Genomic DNA, 16,866 nt, shown 5'->3' with positions numbered 1-16,866 from the left:
TGTTGCTTACTGTACTTGTCATTTAGTGTAAAGGATTTATTAAAAAAAAATTAGTGTTTTCGTGCACCGTCTCTTTAAAAAAGCCGGCCGGCAATTCAGCATCTGTACCCGACAATTTATAACAGACAGAATAGAGCTTCACACATAGATTAGATAGATAGAAACATGTCAGTCACATATATAAGAAGTACAGTGACAGTGTTGCTTACAGAACTTGTCATTTAGTGTAAAGGATTTATTTAAAAAAATAATAGTGTTTTCATGCACCGTCTCTTTAAGAAAGCCGGCCGGCAATTCAGCATCTGTACCCGACAATTTAGAATAGAAGGAATAGAGAATCACACATAGATTAGATAGATAGAAACATGTCAGTCACATATATATGAAGTACAGTGACAGTGTTGCTTACTGTACTTGTCATTTAGTGTAAAGGATTTATTAAAAAAAATATTAGTGTTTTCGTGCACCGTCTCTTTAAAAAAGCCGGCCGGCAATTCAGCATCTGTACCCGACAATTTATAACAGACAGAATAGAGCTTCACACATAGATTAGATAGATAGAAACATGTCAGTCACATATATATGAAGTACAGTGACAGTGTTGCTTACAGAACTTGTCATTTAGTGTAAAGGATTTATTTAAAAAAATAATAGTGTTTTCATGCACCGTCTCTTTAAGAAAGCCGGCCGGCAATTCAGCATCTGTACCCGACAATTTAGAATAGAAGGAATAGAGAATCACACATAGATTAGATAGATAGAAACATGTCAGTCACATATATATGAAGTACAGTGACAGTGTTGATTACTGTACTTGTCATTTAGTGTTAAAATAAAGGATTTATTTAAAAAAAAATTGGCGTGGGGTTCCCCTTAATTTTAGGCTCTAGCGGAGGTTAAGCAGACAGCTGGGGCAAATGTTTGAAGCCTGGGAAGGGGGTAATACCCACGGAGCTTCCCAGGCTACTAATATCAGCCCCCAGCTGAATACCTAGCCTTTACTAGCTATTAAAATGGGGGACCCCCCCAAAAAAATGACGTGGGGTCCCCCCTAATTTAATAGCTAGCACAGGCTAGGCAGACAGCTGGGGGCTGATATTAATAGCCCAGGAAGGGTGCCATGAATATTGGCCCCCTCCCAGGCTAGAAACACCAGCCGTCAGCCGCCCCAGAAATGGCGCATCCATAGGATGCGCCAATTCTGGCACTTAGCCTCGCTCTTCCACGCTGCCCTGGTGCGGTGGCAGGGGGTAATAGGGTTGGGGTTGATGTCAGCTTATAATGCCAGCTGACATCAAGCCCAGGTTAGTAATGGAGAGGCGTCTATAAGACACCCCCATTACTAACCCCATAGTCAAAGTTAAAAGAAAACACAAACACCCAGAGTAAAGTCCTTTAATTGAAATAAAGACACAATTCTTTATTGTTCTAAATTAAACCATACTTACCATCACGCCCATTCCAGCTGAAGCCAACGATCTCCTGCAATAAAAGAAAAATAATAAAGCAACCTCATCCTTACCTTTCGATGGTTCCCAGGACAGCTCCAGCTCTGCTACATCGAGATGACAGGCTGGACCGCAGCAGAAAGCTGCCATCCAGCCTGTCATCCCGCAGACACTGAGAAGCGCAGGCATGCTTGCGCTCCTCAGTGTCTCTCTGTGACGTCATCCAGATGAGCCGAGTTCATGTCCAATGAACTCAGCTCACCTCATGCACGTCACTGACAGCGTGGGAAAATTCTCCTGCACTCAGCGCTTCAGCGTGAGAATTCTCCCACGCTGTCAGTGACATACATGAGGTGAGGTCATGTCCAATGAACTCAGCTCACCTCATGCACGTCACTGACAGCGTGGGAAAATTCTCACGCTGAAGTGCTGAGTGCAGGAGAATTTTCCCACGCTGTCAGTGACGTACATGAAGTGAGCGGAGTTCATTGGACATGACCTCGGCTCATCTGGATGCCGTCACAGCCAGACACTGAGGAGTGGAAGTATGCCTGCGCTTCTCAGTGTCTGCGGGATGACAGGATGGATGGCAGCGTTCTGCTGCGGTCCAGCCTGTCATCTCGATGTAGCAGAGCTGAAGCTGTCGTGGGAGCCATGGAAAGGTAAGGATGAGGTTGCTTTATTATTTTACTTTTATTGCAGGAGATCGTTGGCTTCAGCTGGAATGGGCGTGATGGTAAGTATGGTTTAATTTAGAACAATAAAGAATTGTGTGTTTATTTCAATTAAAGGACTTTTTTCTGGGTGTTGTGTTTTTTTAAATACTTTACTAGAAATTCATGGTGGTCATGTCTAATATTGGCGTGACCCCATGAATTTTGGGCTTAGGGCCAGCTGATAATGCCAAGCTGGCCTTAACCCCTTTATTACCCAGTGAGCCACCGCACCAGGGCCCTGGATGAGTTGGGTACAGCGCCAGAAGATGGCGCTTCTATGAACGCGCCATTTTCTGGGGCGGCTGCGGACTGCAATTTGCAGCGGGGGTGGCCCAGAAAGCTTGGGTCTCCCTGCGCTGCGGATTCCAGCCCCCAGCTGCCTAGTTGTATCTGGCTGGGCACAAAAATAGGGCGAAGCCCCACGCATTTTTTTTTTAAATTATTTCATGAAATTCATGGAATAATTAAGAAAAAAAGGGCTTCCCTATATTGTTGTGTCCAACCAGGTACAAATAGGCAGCTGGTGGTTGGGGGCAGCCCATTCCTGCCTGCTGTACCTGGCTGGACACAAATATAGTGCGAAGCCCCACGTCAATTTTTTTTTAATTATTTCATGAAATAATTTTTTTAAAAAAGGGCTTCCCTATATTGTTGTGTCCGGCCAGGTACAAATAGGCAGCTGGTGGTTGGGGGCAGCCTGTTCCTGCCTGCTGTACCTGGCTGGACACAAATATAGGGCGAAGCCCCACGTCAATTTTTTTTAAAATAAGTCCTTTATTTTAACACTAAATGACATTTGAGGAGTTAATAAAGATGCAGTCCCTAAATTATTATTTATTTTTTAATTAATTTTTCCCAAAACTTTTGACGTGGGCTTCGCCATATTTTTGTATGCCAGCCAGGTACAGCATCCAGCTTCTATGAACGCGCCATTTTCCGGGGTGGCTGCGCACTGCAATTTTCAGCGGGGGGAGGGGGGGGGGCAGAAAGCTTGGGCCTCCCTGCGCTGCAGATTCCATCCCCCAGCTGCCTAGTTGTACCTGGCTGGACACAAAAATAGGGAGAAGCTTCACGTATTTTTTTTTTTTAATTATTTCATGAAATTCATGAAATAATTAAGAAAAAAAGGGCTTCCCTATATTGTTGTGTCCAACCAGGTACAAATAGGCAGCTGGTGGTTGGGGGCAGCCCGTTCCTGCCTGCTGTACCTGGCTGGACACAAATATAGTGCGAAGCCCCACGTCAATTTTTTTTAAATCATTTCAGGAAATTCATGAAATAATTTAAAAAAATTGATGTGGGGCTTCGCCCTATATTTGTGTCCAGTCAGGTACAGCAGGCAGGAACGGGCTGCCCCCAACCACCAGCAGCCTATTTGTACCTAGCCGGACACAACAATATAGGGAAGCCCTTTTTTTCTGAATTATTCCATGAATTTCATGAATTTAAAAAAAAAAAAACGTGGAGCTTCGCCCTATTTTTGTGTCCAGCCAGGTACAACTAGGCAGCTGGGGGCTGGAATCTGCAGCGCAGGGAGGCCCAAGCTTTCTGGGCCCCACCCGCTGCAAATTGCAGTCCGCAGCCGCCCCGGAAAATGGCGCGTTCATAGAAGCGCCATCTTCTGGCGCTGTACCCAACTCATCCAGGGCCCTGATGCGGTGGCTCACTGGGTAATAAAGGGGTTAAGGCCAGCTTGGCATTATCAGCTGGCCCTAAGCCCGAAATTCATGGGGTCACGCCAATATTAGACATGACTACCATGAATTTCTAGTAAAGTATTTAAAAAAAACACAAACACCCAGAAAAAAGTCCTTTAATTGAAATAAACACACAATTCTTTATTGTTCTAAATTAAACCATACTTACCATCACGCCCATTCCAGCTGAAGCCAACGATCTCCTGCAATAAAAGAAAAATAATAAAGCAACCTCATCCTTACCTTTCCATGGCTCCCACGACGGCTCCAGCTCTGCTACATCGAGATGACAGGCTGGACCGCAGCAGAACGCTGCCATCCAGCCTGTCATCCCGCAGACACTGAGAAGCGCAGGCATACTTCCACTCCTCAGTGTCTGGCTGTGACGGCATCCAGATGAGCCGACAATGAACTCGGCTCACCTCATGTACGTCACTGACAGCGTGGGAGAATTCTCCTGCACTCAGCGCTTCAGCGTGAGAATTTTCCCACGCTGTCAGTGACGTGCATGAGGTGAGGTCATGTCCCATGAACTCGGCGCACCTCATGCACGTCACTGACAGCGTGGGAGAATTCTCACGCTGAAGCGCTGAGTGCAGGAGAATTTTCCCACGCTGTCAGTGACGTGCATGAGGTGAGCTGAGTTCATTGGACATGACCTCGGCTCATCTGGATGACGTCACAGAAAGACACTGAGGAGCGCAAGCATGCCTGCGCTTCTCAGTGTCCGCGGGATGACAGGCTGGATGGCAGCGTTCTGCTGCGGTCCAGCCTGTCATCTCGATGTAGCAGAGCTGAAGCTGTCCTGGGAACCATGGAAAGGTAAGGATGAGGTTGCTTTATTATTTTACTTTTATTGCAGGAGATCGTTGGCTTCAGCTGGAATGGGTGTGGCGGTAAGTATGGTTTAATTTAGAACAATAAAGAATTGTGTCTTTATTTCAATTAAAGGACTTTTTTCTGGGTGTTTGTGTTTTTTTTAAATACTTTACTAGAAATTCATGGCGGTCATGTCTAATATTGGCGTGACCCCATGAATTTCGGGCTTAGGGCCAGCTGATAATGCCAAGCTGGCCTTAACCCCTTTATTACCCAGTGAGCCACCGCACCAGGGCCCTGGATGAGTTGGGTACAGCGCCAGAAGATGGCGCTTCTATGAACGCGCCATTTTCCGGGGCGGCTGCGGACTGCAATTTGCAGCGGGTGGGACCCAGAAAGCTTGGGTCTCCCTGCGCTGCAGATTCCAGCCCCCAGCTGCCTAGTTGTACCTGGCTGGACACAAAAATAGGGCGAAGCGCCACACATTTTTTTTTTTAATTATTTCATGAAATTCATGGAATAATTAAGAAAAAAAGGGCTTCCCTATATTGTTGTGTCCGGCTAGGTACAAATAGGCAGCTGGTGGTTGGGGGCAGCCCGTTCCTGCCTGCTGTACCTGGCTGGACACAATTATAGGGCGAAGCCCCACATAATTTTTTTTTAATTATTTCATGAATTTCCTGAAATAATTAAAAAAAAATTGACGTGGGGCTTCACACTATATTTGTGTCCAGCCAGGTACAGCAGGCAGGAATGGGCTGCCCCCAACCACCAGCTGCCTATTTGTACCTAGCCGGACACAACAATATAGGGAAGCCCTTTTTTTCTTAATTATTCCATGAATTTCATGAAATAATTAAAAAAAAAAAAACGTGGAGCTTCTCCTTATTTTTGTGTCCAGCCAGGTACAACTAGGCAGCTGGGGGATGGAATCTGCAGCGCAGGGAGGCCCAAGCTTTTTGCCCTCCCCCCCCCGCTGAAAATTGCAGTCCGCGGCCGCCCCGGAAAATGGCGCGTTCATAGAAGCTGGATGCTGTACCTGGCTGGCATACAAAAATATGGCGAAGCCCACGTCAAAAGTTTTGGGAAAAATTTATTAAAAAATAAATAATAATTTAGGGACTGCATCTTTATTAAGTCCTCAAATGTCATTTAGTGTTAAAATAAAGGATTTATTTAAAAAAAAAATGGCGTGGGATCCCCCATAATTTTAGTCTCTAGCGGAGGTTAAGCAGACGGCTGGGGCAGATGTTTGAAGCCTGGGAAGGGGGTAAAACCCACGGAGCTTCCCAGGCTACTAATATCAGCCCCCAGCTGAATACCTAGCCTTTACTAGCTATTAAAATGGGGGACCCCCCAAAAAAAAATGACGTGGGGTCCCCTCTATTTTAATAGCTAGCAAAGGCTAGGCAGACAGCTGGGGGCTGATATTAATAGCTCAGGAAGGGTGCCATGAATATTGGCCCCCTCCCAGGCTAGAAACACCAGCCGTCAGCCGCCCCAGAAATGGCGCATCCATAGGATGCGCCAATTCTGGCACTTAGCCTCGCTCTTCCACGCTGCCCTGGTGCGGTGGCAGGGGGTAATAGTGGTGGGGTTCATGTCAGCGCCAGCTGCCATGAAGCCCAGGTTAGTAATGATGGCCGTCTATATGACACCCCCATTACTAACCTACAAAGTGTTAAAAAGAAAAAACACACTACACCCAGAAAAAAATAATTTATTTGAAATAAAACACCATTTTATTTAATTCTTAGTTTACTAAAAAAAAAATAGTTACCTGTCCACGTTCCTGCGCTGATCTCCCATGCACAGCTGTCACATCTGGAGATGGTGACAGCTGTGCATGGCTGCTGTAAGCTCACGCTGCCGGGAACACGTCCGCTCCCGGCAGCGGGAGCCACTGACTGAGGTCACCGGAGTGCATTCAGGCAGCGCAGCTCCGGAGACCTCCTTTACGGCAGTGCTGTACCGTGGGAATTTCTCACGATACAGCAGTGCCGTAAAGGAGCTAACCGGAGCAGCGCTGCCTGAACTCCGGTGAACCCTTACGGCCCCGTCATTCTAGCGGCGGCAGCGGTTCAGAGCGGTCACATTCTATGTGGCTGCTCTGAACTGGAGATCTTCGTGGGACACTCGTGGACTACTACGGAGGGGTAAGGATAAGGTTGTGGTTTATTATTTTATATTTTATTACAGGAGATCGATGGCTTCGGGGAATTAGGTGTCTTGGTGAGTATAGGTGTAGTTTTTTATTTTTTACTTTATTTTAGGTGGCGATCGGCGGGGACAGGTAATGTATGAACTAATTTATTGTAGGTAACCACTGGCCACCAATGACATGTATCTAACATTTATTGGGGACACAGTAGGGCAATTTAAATAGCAGGATCAGGCTGATGGGAACTACTGCTCCCATCGAGCTGATCCTGCTGGCAGGAGTGGACGGGGGACAGACATAGGCCGATGGGAGTAGTAGTGTCACATCGGCCTATGTCTGCCCGCACACACACCCGCACACATCGCACAGACACCCCGCACACACACCCCGCACACATCGCACAGACACCCCGCACACACACCCCGCACACACACCCGCACACACACACACCCGCACACACACCCGCACACATCGCACAGACACCCCGCACACACACCCCGCACACATCGCACAGACACCCCGCACACACACCCCGCACACACACACACCCGCACACACACACCCCGCACACACACACCCCGCACACACACTAATCATGACGGGTCCGGGAGGTGAGGCTGACCTGTGCGGCCGTGGGAAAGTTGATGTGAGTTCATGCAGTCAAGCATGAACTCACATGAACCCTCTGAGGGCACCGCGGCTACTTCAAATGAACAGCTGATCGGCATCACCTGATACCTCAGCTGTTCATTTGAAATAACCGGCGGGAAAGCGCAGCACAGAACGGGAAAGCCGGCGGTGAAGTCTTTTCACTGCCGGCTTCCCCGCCCGGGTCCTTCGCTCCTTGGTGCTGCGCTCCCCGCCCGGTCCTAATTTACGATCGGGATGGGAGGTGGCGAGGGGAGCGGAGGATCGGGGTGGGAGGCTGCGGGGAAGCAGTATGGGGCTGCGTGATTGTTTAAAAGCCGGCGGCTTTTTACCGCGCGCCGGCTTTTAAACAATCAGGAGAATTCTCCCACGCTGGGATGGCATTCTGATGACAAGCTGGATCGCAGCTGAGCGCTGCCATCCAGCTTGTCATCCTTCAGAGACACTGCAGAGCGCAGGCATTATGGGAACTTCCGATTCCGGTATTCGATATTATAAAAGTATCGGAATTAAGTATCGGAATTCCGATACAGTGAATATCGGCCGATACCCGATATTTCAGTATCGGAATGCTCAACACTAGCTACAACCAATATGGCTGCTGCATTACAGTGTGTGGCAGACAATCCCTGCATGTTCATTGGCGTTCTAAAGAGTGCCAAACATGCAGGGAGGGGACCCGAGCTCCTGCCGAGGAACCCCGGAAATAGTCGGCGAGCGCCTAGCATCACGAGCAGTGAGATGCTTGGGTGAGCACCGAGCAGTAGCGAGCATGCTCGCTCATCACTAGTGCTAAACAGTAGATAAAGAAGGCAGGAAGAATGTCTAATTTGCATTAAAATGTAAATTGTGTTGTGGAAACCTTTCCATAGGGAGAGTTTTGGCGGAGACACAAGTAGTCTCACATGTTGCCGATATTGGTCAAATTGGGGCAACGATCGATCTGAGACAAAAGCATACAGGAGTCTCTGCACAAAGCCTGTATTACCCTATACTATGGACAGAGGTATTTATTGAATGCACAGAAAAGAGGAAGTATCAGTACATTACCAAAAAGGGATATGTAAGTTACAGAAAAAAACTGTGAATCATAGATTCTGCTAAATAAATCTAGATAACCAGTTTACTTCAGCTCTTAATGTTTTCAACTGTTCTCAGTAAACCAATATCCTGTCTCCTTCCTTTTATGAACAAGACATATAATCGGCAAATAAAATAACAAGTTTATTAAAAAAAAGTATACTTTGTTAAACAATAACCAAAGCAAACTAAAAATGTTAGCCTTAACAATTGTAAAGGTTCATGATATTTTAAATTTGGCACTCAATCTGATATCCATATTTTATTACATATTCCCCAGCATATTCCAAGTATTCAGTGCTTAGTTTGTCTTGAAAAAACGGGACATTGGATGGCAGTGTGGACTGATGGCCATATAGAAATCTGGAATTTTAAATAGTTTTTTATAAACCTAAAAATAACAAAGCAGAATTAGGCTGGAGGGTATGCCACAGGTTGCCGTTGTCAAAACATAGAAATAACTTAAAGCTGTTTGGCCCTCCACCTACCATGAGAATCCACCACCTGCCATGTGCCAATACTGGTTTCTTTTTATTATCTTAACACCTCGCACAGCTATGCCTAATAGTGTAACTAGAGTCTGATGGGCCTTAGTGCAAAATTTGGACCGTGCATGTTTTTCTCAATATCTGACATGAAATCAGAATAAACCTTTCTGGTTTTAGGTTAATTAGGATTACCATAATTTTTAATATTTGCCAAATGCCAGAATAATGAGAGAAAGAATGTTTTAAGCCATTTTTATTACTTGCTGCAAAGTCAAAAGTTTACATACACTAAGATTACTATGACTTTAAACTATTCTGGACTGCCCACATGATGATGTCATGTGTTTGGAAGCATCTGATAGGTTTTTTGGTAACATCTGAGTTAATTAGAGAAAGACCTATGGATGTATTTTAATGCACACCTGAAACACACTGCTTCTTTGTGTAGCATAATGGGAAATTCTAAAGAAATCAGCCAAGATATCAGGAAAAGAATTGTGGACTTGTACAAGTCTGGCTCATACTTGGGTACGATTTGAAGACACCTGAAGGTGCCTCGTTCATCTGTACAAACAATTATACACAATATCCACAGTGAAACGAGTAACTGTATCAATATGGGCTGAAAGGCCCCTCAGCCAGGAAGAAGCAATTATTCAAAAAAAAACATAAAAAAGCCAGATTAATGTATGCAAATGCACACAGGAACAAAGACATTAATTTTTGGAGACAGAGACATGTCCTGTGGTCTGATGAAACTAAAATGTAACTTTTTGGGCAAAATGACCATCGTTATATTTGAAGGAAAAAGGGAGAAGCTTGGAAGCCTAGAAACACCATCCCAACTGTGAAACATGGGGGTTGCAGCATCATGTTGTGGGGTTGTTTTGCTGCAGGAGGGCTGGTGCACTTTACAAATAGATGGCATCATGAGAAAAGAAGATTATGGGGCAATACTGAAGCATCATCTCAAGACATCAGCTAGAAAGTTAAAGCTAGGGCAAAATGGGTCTTCCAAAAGGACAATGACCCAAAGCATACTGCCAAAATGGAAACAAAGTGGCTTAAGGATAACAAAGTCAATGTTTTGAGTGTCCATCACAAAGCCCTGATCTTAATCCTATTGAAAATTTATGGGCAAAGCTGAAAAGGCAGGTGCGAGCAAGGCAACCAACAAATCTTGATCAGGTACACCAGTTTTGTCAGAAGGAATGGGCCCAAATTCTGACCAACTATTGTGAGAAGGTTTTGGAAGAATATCCCAAACGTTTGACCCAAGTCATTCAGTTTAAGGGCAATTGTACCACATACTAATGAAATGTATGTAAACTTTTAATTCTGCAGTAAATAATAAAAATGCCTTAAAATATTCTCTCTCTCTCATTATTCTAGCATTTGGAAAATATTAAAAATTATGGTAATACTAATTGACCTAAAACAGGAAATGTTTATTTTCATTCCATGTCAGATATTGAGAAAAACATGCATATGTGTGTTTTTACATAGTGTATGTAAACTTGTGGTTTCAACTTACATAGAAGTCATTGGGGCTCCATAGAAGAAGTATAATGCACCCCCATAGTCCTCCATATAGTATAATGGATCCCATAGTCCTCCATATAATATAATGCACAGCTCATAGTCATCCATGTAATATAATGTACAGCCCATAGTCATCCATAAAGTATAATGCTCCCCATAGTTATCCATAAAGTATACTGCTCCCCATAGTCATCCATGTACTAGTATGGCCACTAATTTTTTATAAACAATAAATAAATACTAACCTTTCCTTCGCTCCCCTACTGTGTGCATCCTCTTGTGAAGCTGGCAGCTGACTTCGGCTTGTGACGGGAGCATGTGACGTCACTGCTATGCGCCATGTCGAGTGCACGCTGATGTCAGCTGCTAGCTTGTTTGGAGTGCAGTATGTATGGTGGCAGGCAGACCAATATGTTTGTGCTCCACAATACACTTCAACTGGATGTGCGTCTAAGTGAGCTCCTGACCAACTGGGCTCAACCTCAGTGGTAACTACGGTGATCGCAGTCGTTAAGCCGCTGTCTATGCCCCCAAAAACCTATCATAATCATGACTACCCTGCAATGATGATGTAAAAGGAGAGCTTATAGAAGTTGTTAAGGTCATTATCAGATCATTGGACCAAGCAATGGACCATACTTTATTGTGAAGCTGAAGGAATTCAGTAGATTTTCCATTAAATACTTTTAGCTGAAATGTGTTTTACTAGATGATTAGGTCAAAATGTAGGAAACAAGAATGAGCAAAGTAGCAAATGAGTAAAAACCAGTACTCTGTTTAGAGCCAAAGTGACAAGGTTGGTCTATATCAACAATGTGGTCACTTAGGACTTCTAAAAGAAGGCTTATGACTGCAGCTATGCCAGTTATGAAAAAAGAAGGGTGCATTAAACCACCAGCATAACATAAAGCCATCAAAGTAGCCAAGTTCTGCTAAAATCAGTTTTGTGAGACAGACAGCAAGTATACTATTTTCAATTTTACTGAGCTTTTGAACATTAATGAGTGTCATAGCTAATAATATTGGAATACTAATAAATTATAAGCAACATCCTCCTGATCATCTTTGCATGGTGTAACAAGATATCCAAATATTATCAAGTATTCCCATCTCATTGTGTGGCAACTTTCTCTTAGGCTAAGTGCCCACGATGCAGAAATGCTCTGGATTTTTCCAGAGCGTTTCTGCATCTGCCTGCATGCGGATTTTATATGCGTTTTTCCTGCCAGGGACAAGCGTAAGTGAAGCGTTTTGATCATGCGATTTCGCATGCGGGTTGTCAAGCGCTTTCCAAGCGATTTTAGCATCACTTGGAAAGTGCTTGACAACTTGGTCACTCTATATAAATCCATGCAGCTGGCATGGATTTTATATAGTGTGACCAAGTTAGCTAAAAAAAAGAATAAAGAATGGTAAAGAATAAAAAAAAATACATTATACTCACCTTCTGATGGCCCCCGGTCTCCTTATCCGATGCGTCCAGTCTTCCCGGTGTCTCGCGGGTGTGTAAAAGGACCTGCCATGACGACATTTATTCATGTGACGGGTCACGCGACCGCCGACGTCATCACGTGACTAAATGATGTCATGGCAGGTCCTTCTAGACCATTGCGAGCTGCCGCGAAGCCAGGACGCACCATAGAGGAGATCGGGGGCCATCAGAAGGTAAGTATAATGTATATTTTTTATTTTAATTCTTTTTTTTAACAGGTACTATGGTACCTCGGTCTGGATGAGAGTCTCCTCTTTTCCAAACTCAGGTACCATCCGCTCATTGAATCGCTTAATATCCGAATGTGCACATGTAGTCATGTGGATATTAAGCGATTCAATGCAAGTCAATGGCGGCGAAAACGCCACGATTACGCAAAATAATTGGTAGTGCTGCGGATTTTTCCACAATAATAATCCGCAGTGGAAATTTCCGCAGAATGTGCACAGCACATGCGGATTATCTTTGGGGAACATCGCAGACCTTCTACCAAGCATTTTTTAAGCGTTTCTGCGGCGGAATCGCAGCTGCAGAATCGCTTAAAAAATGCATAGTGGCCACACAGCCTTAGAGAAACATACATTAAGTTTGAAAAGTTGTGATATAATTTTCAAGCAAATGATTATTGAAATAATTGGTAAATTAGGTGATTTGTGAACCACGGGTGGTCAGGAACACCATCCCTCCTGAAATATGGGCACTCATCATCTCCCTCCATTCATTGATTGACAATGTTGGCTCACATAAATCTTTCTTTTGTTTCTTTACCTCCTCAGCCTTAGTCCAATTTTTTTCACTTGACATTCTCCATCCAAGTACGGACCACAATGTCTAGACTGGTCTCTGGTCACGTGGCACAAACTCAAAAGCCTAATAGGTAAAATTGAGGCAGTAGACTTCGAATCTAGTGACCTGCGGCAAGATCAGACACTTCAATCCATACTTGGATCTTGAATGTCAGATTTTTGAAACCGGTCTTACTTTTGAAGCCCTTTAAAAGGATAGGTTATATTCCCATTTCCCAAAAAGAAAGGCACATGTCTCTTTAACAGTTAATTCAGATTGCATTTCTCAGTATTCTCTTGCATCTCACTTTGTTATAATAAAGTCCAATCTATATTTTCTGTTGCATATCAAATCAGCTTCATCATTGCTTCACTTGTAGTAATACTCAGCAATGCTGAACATCATAGCATAATCTTTGTCAATTGGGAAAGCAGAGCCGCTCACAGCAAAATTGTTCATCAATCTGTTGCACGCTTTTCCAGCAGCTTTGGGCTTACTTCCTCTCACTTTCTTCATGCATCTTTTCAGGTGTTTTAACAGCCACACAGCTTAAGTGGAAAGCAAAAATTACCTTTATCATCACATAAAACGTGTGGACATCAAGATGTTTTGGCGGGATTCCCAGTCCTAGAAACATACTGTTGCTATGGTGATATATATCAAAGCTCAGCAAGACATAACATATGTATTTTTTTCCTGTTAAATTTTGTTTCTTTTTCCTACTCCCATTTTACCAACAGTGCCTTTCTTTCCATTCCGAGGAAACTAATGCTGAATATTTTCTTATTGTGCCTTTCACATTTAATAAACTTGTAAGTTGTTTCTAAGATTCTACTGGTTGTGTGAATTATTTCTCATTGTAAGACAGAACAGGTGTTGATTGCAGACAAGCATTGCCACAACTGACACAAAACTTTTTTGTTTAACCCTTTTAGTAGATTTTCTGTAAGAAACTTGTATAAATGTAAAAGAATTTAAAAAATGCCTTTCGCCACTTTCCACATCCCTATAAACCCATGGTCAAAATTCCCTCCAGATTTTTACGTTTAAACTAAGTGCCCAGTGTAAGGCAGCACTAGTCATCATAATGGGGAATACTCGCTGCACCGGGTAAATTAAGCACACGTGCAATGTCCTTCCGGTATTTCACAATTCAGCAGTTTATTATGTTATCATAAACTGCTGTTCACACACATAATGTCCACGAGCCTTTCCAGTGGCAGCTATGCCCACTTGGCTCCAGGTAAACTATAACACATGGCTTCAGCAAACTATAACAATGTCCATATATCACAATGTCCATATATCGTACCGCTTTTACCTTTTGCAGGGTCTTAACGGTTTCAGGTTTAGTTTGCTACCACTTCAGCTTTTAGGCTTCCCAGGTGGGGGTCTCCAGCCCTCGTACCTTCGAAGGCTACTGGTATGTTTTCACTCACATCCAGCCTGCGCCTTTCAGGACTCTTCCGCAAGCGTCTGCCTTCCATGGCCACTAGCATCTACTCACAGGATCCAGTCTCGGCCTTTCGGGCTGCCAGGCTTCACTCAGCCTCACTAGGCCTCACACGAACGGTGTCCCACACACATGGGGAACAGGCCTCATGCCTCTCTCACCGAACACCTGTCTCCCATCAAGCAGGGTTTATATATCCATCCCGTGCACACACACACACACACACAGACAGGACCTTGCTGATGTCACAGTCATGTGATCAGACAGACATTCTGTGCGCGCAGGACCTGTGCTATGTCACAGTCATGTGACCAATCACCTGAGGGGGAAGATACATGGTCAGGTAAAACACATCCTGGACCATTACAGTAATGCCAGCAAGTCGCTGCATTACACCAGGAAGCACAAATCCTCCGGATTTTTTCGGCATCTCCCTGGCAGGAAAAGCGCATGCAGATTTTACATGTGTGTATCCTGCCGGGTAGAAGTGTTTGTCAAGCGTTCTTCACATGCATTTCCGCATGCGGGTTATCAAGCGCTTTTCCAAGCGATTTTAGCATCACTTGGAAAGGTGCTTGACAACTTGGTCACACTATGTAAATCCATGCAACCGACATGGATTTATATAGTGTGACCAAGTTACGATGCTGCAAATGCAGCATCAATGGTAAAAAAAATAATGAAATGGTGAAAAATGAAAAAAAACATTATACTCACCTTCCAATGGCCCCCGGTCTCCTTATCCAGTGTCTACGGCGACTCGTGGTGATGTAAAAGGACCTTCCTTTTACATGGTCACTCGTTTTTCTTTACTTAGCTGCTTTTTTCTTGCCATAATACAAATTCTAACAGTCTATTCAGTGGGACTATCAGCTGTGTATCCACCTGACTTCTGCACAACACAACTGATGGTCCCAACCCCATTTATAAGGCAAGAAATCCCACTTATTAAACCTGACAGGGCACACCTGTGAAGTGAAAACCATTTCCGGTGACTACCTCTTGAAGCTCATCAAGAGAATGCCAAGAGTGTGCAAAGCAGTCATCAAAGCAGAAGGTGGCTACTTTGAAGAACCTAGAATATAAGACATATTTTCAGTTGTTTCTCACTTTTTTGTTAGGTGTATAATTCCACATGTGTTAATTCATAGTTTTGATGCCTTCAGTGTGAATGTACAATTTTCATAGTCATGAAAATACAGAAAAATCTTTAAATGAGAAGGTGTGTCCAAACTTTTGGTCTGTACTGTATATAGTGTGACCAAGTTGTCAAGCACTTTCCAAGTGATGCTAAAATCGCTTGGAAAGCGCTTGACAACCCACATGCGGAAATGCATGTGAAAAACGCTTCACTTCCGCTTGTCCCTGGTGGAAAAACGCATGTACAATCTGCATGCATTTTTTCTGCCAGGGAGATGCAGAAACGCTTAGGAGAAATCCGGAGCATTTCTGCATCGTGGGCACATAGCCTTACCCTTTTTTATCCCTTGTCATTAATCTCCTGTAAGTAATAAGAAATGCTGAAATACCGCCTAGAAGTCTCCATTGTTGGACCAATTTTCAGAGGCAGAAATATCAGACAGTGTGTACCTCTTATATGATAGCATTATAAATTGTGATCATTCACAGTGTAAAATCTAAGAGCAAGGTTGGTGCTTAGTAAGAGCAATATCTTGGTGTCATGTTGTTGATACAGAATATTGCTGTATTAATCATGTTAATTTATGGGTCATCAGTAGTGATGAGCGAGCACTAAAATGCTCGGGTACTCATTGTTCGAGTTGAGCAAATTGGAATACTCGAATGCTCGGACCGAGTAACGAACCCAATGTAAGTCTATAGGAAACTCGAGCATTTTTCCGGCGGCTTCCTCCGGCGGTCTGCAGAGGGCCTAAAAATTGCCCAAATCAATAGGAACAGTGCTCAAATGACATGGTAACAGCATGGGGAAGACCCCTGGAAGCATTTCTGACCCCCAGGTCACTGCTGTCAACAATGTTGTCATAGGTATTACGCCACTTTTATGGACTTACATAAAACATACAAAAACAAAACCAAAATGGATTTTCCTGGGAAATATGTTAAGGAACATCCTTTCCAGGGTAATGACTTGTATTAATAAATAACCAAAAACAAAAATGCTCCTGCACACCTTGGGCTATGTTCACACGTAGCGTTTTTGATGCGTTTTTGCACTTTTGCATTGCTTTCATCCAAGACAAATGCATTCACCAGGAAATGTCATTTTAACATTTTTCAACCTTATCTGGCCGTGTGGTGTGTGACACATCATCAGACACATCCTGTTTCATTTATGATGGAGGGACCCTGAAAGTCACAAAGACTATTTTTATAGGGCCAACAGGTGGCCGGTACTATTCCTAATGGCCAGCAGTCGGCTATGCTTTGTTGTTCCCATTATTAACAAGTGGGTCTCCTATACTGTTATTGCGTATGCAGTGACTGCCAAAAATTTGGAGGAACTCCATTGCCTCTTGCAAGAGATGTATAGGTTGGAGTACCTCCTACAAAAAAT

The sequence above is a fragment of the Phyllobates terribilis genome, unplaced genomic scaffold (genome assembly GCF_046119375.1).
Source record: "Phyllobates terribilis strain yellow unplaced genomic scaffold, ASM4611937v1 Scaffold_2__4_contigs__length_985480577, whole genome shotgun sequence".
Lineage (NCBI taxonomy): Eukaryota > Metazoa > Chordata > Amphibia > Anura > Dendrobatidae > Phyllobates > Phyllobates terribilis.
Note: the sequence above shows the minus strand (reverse complement) of the source record.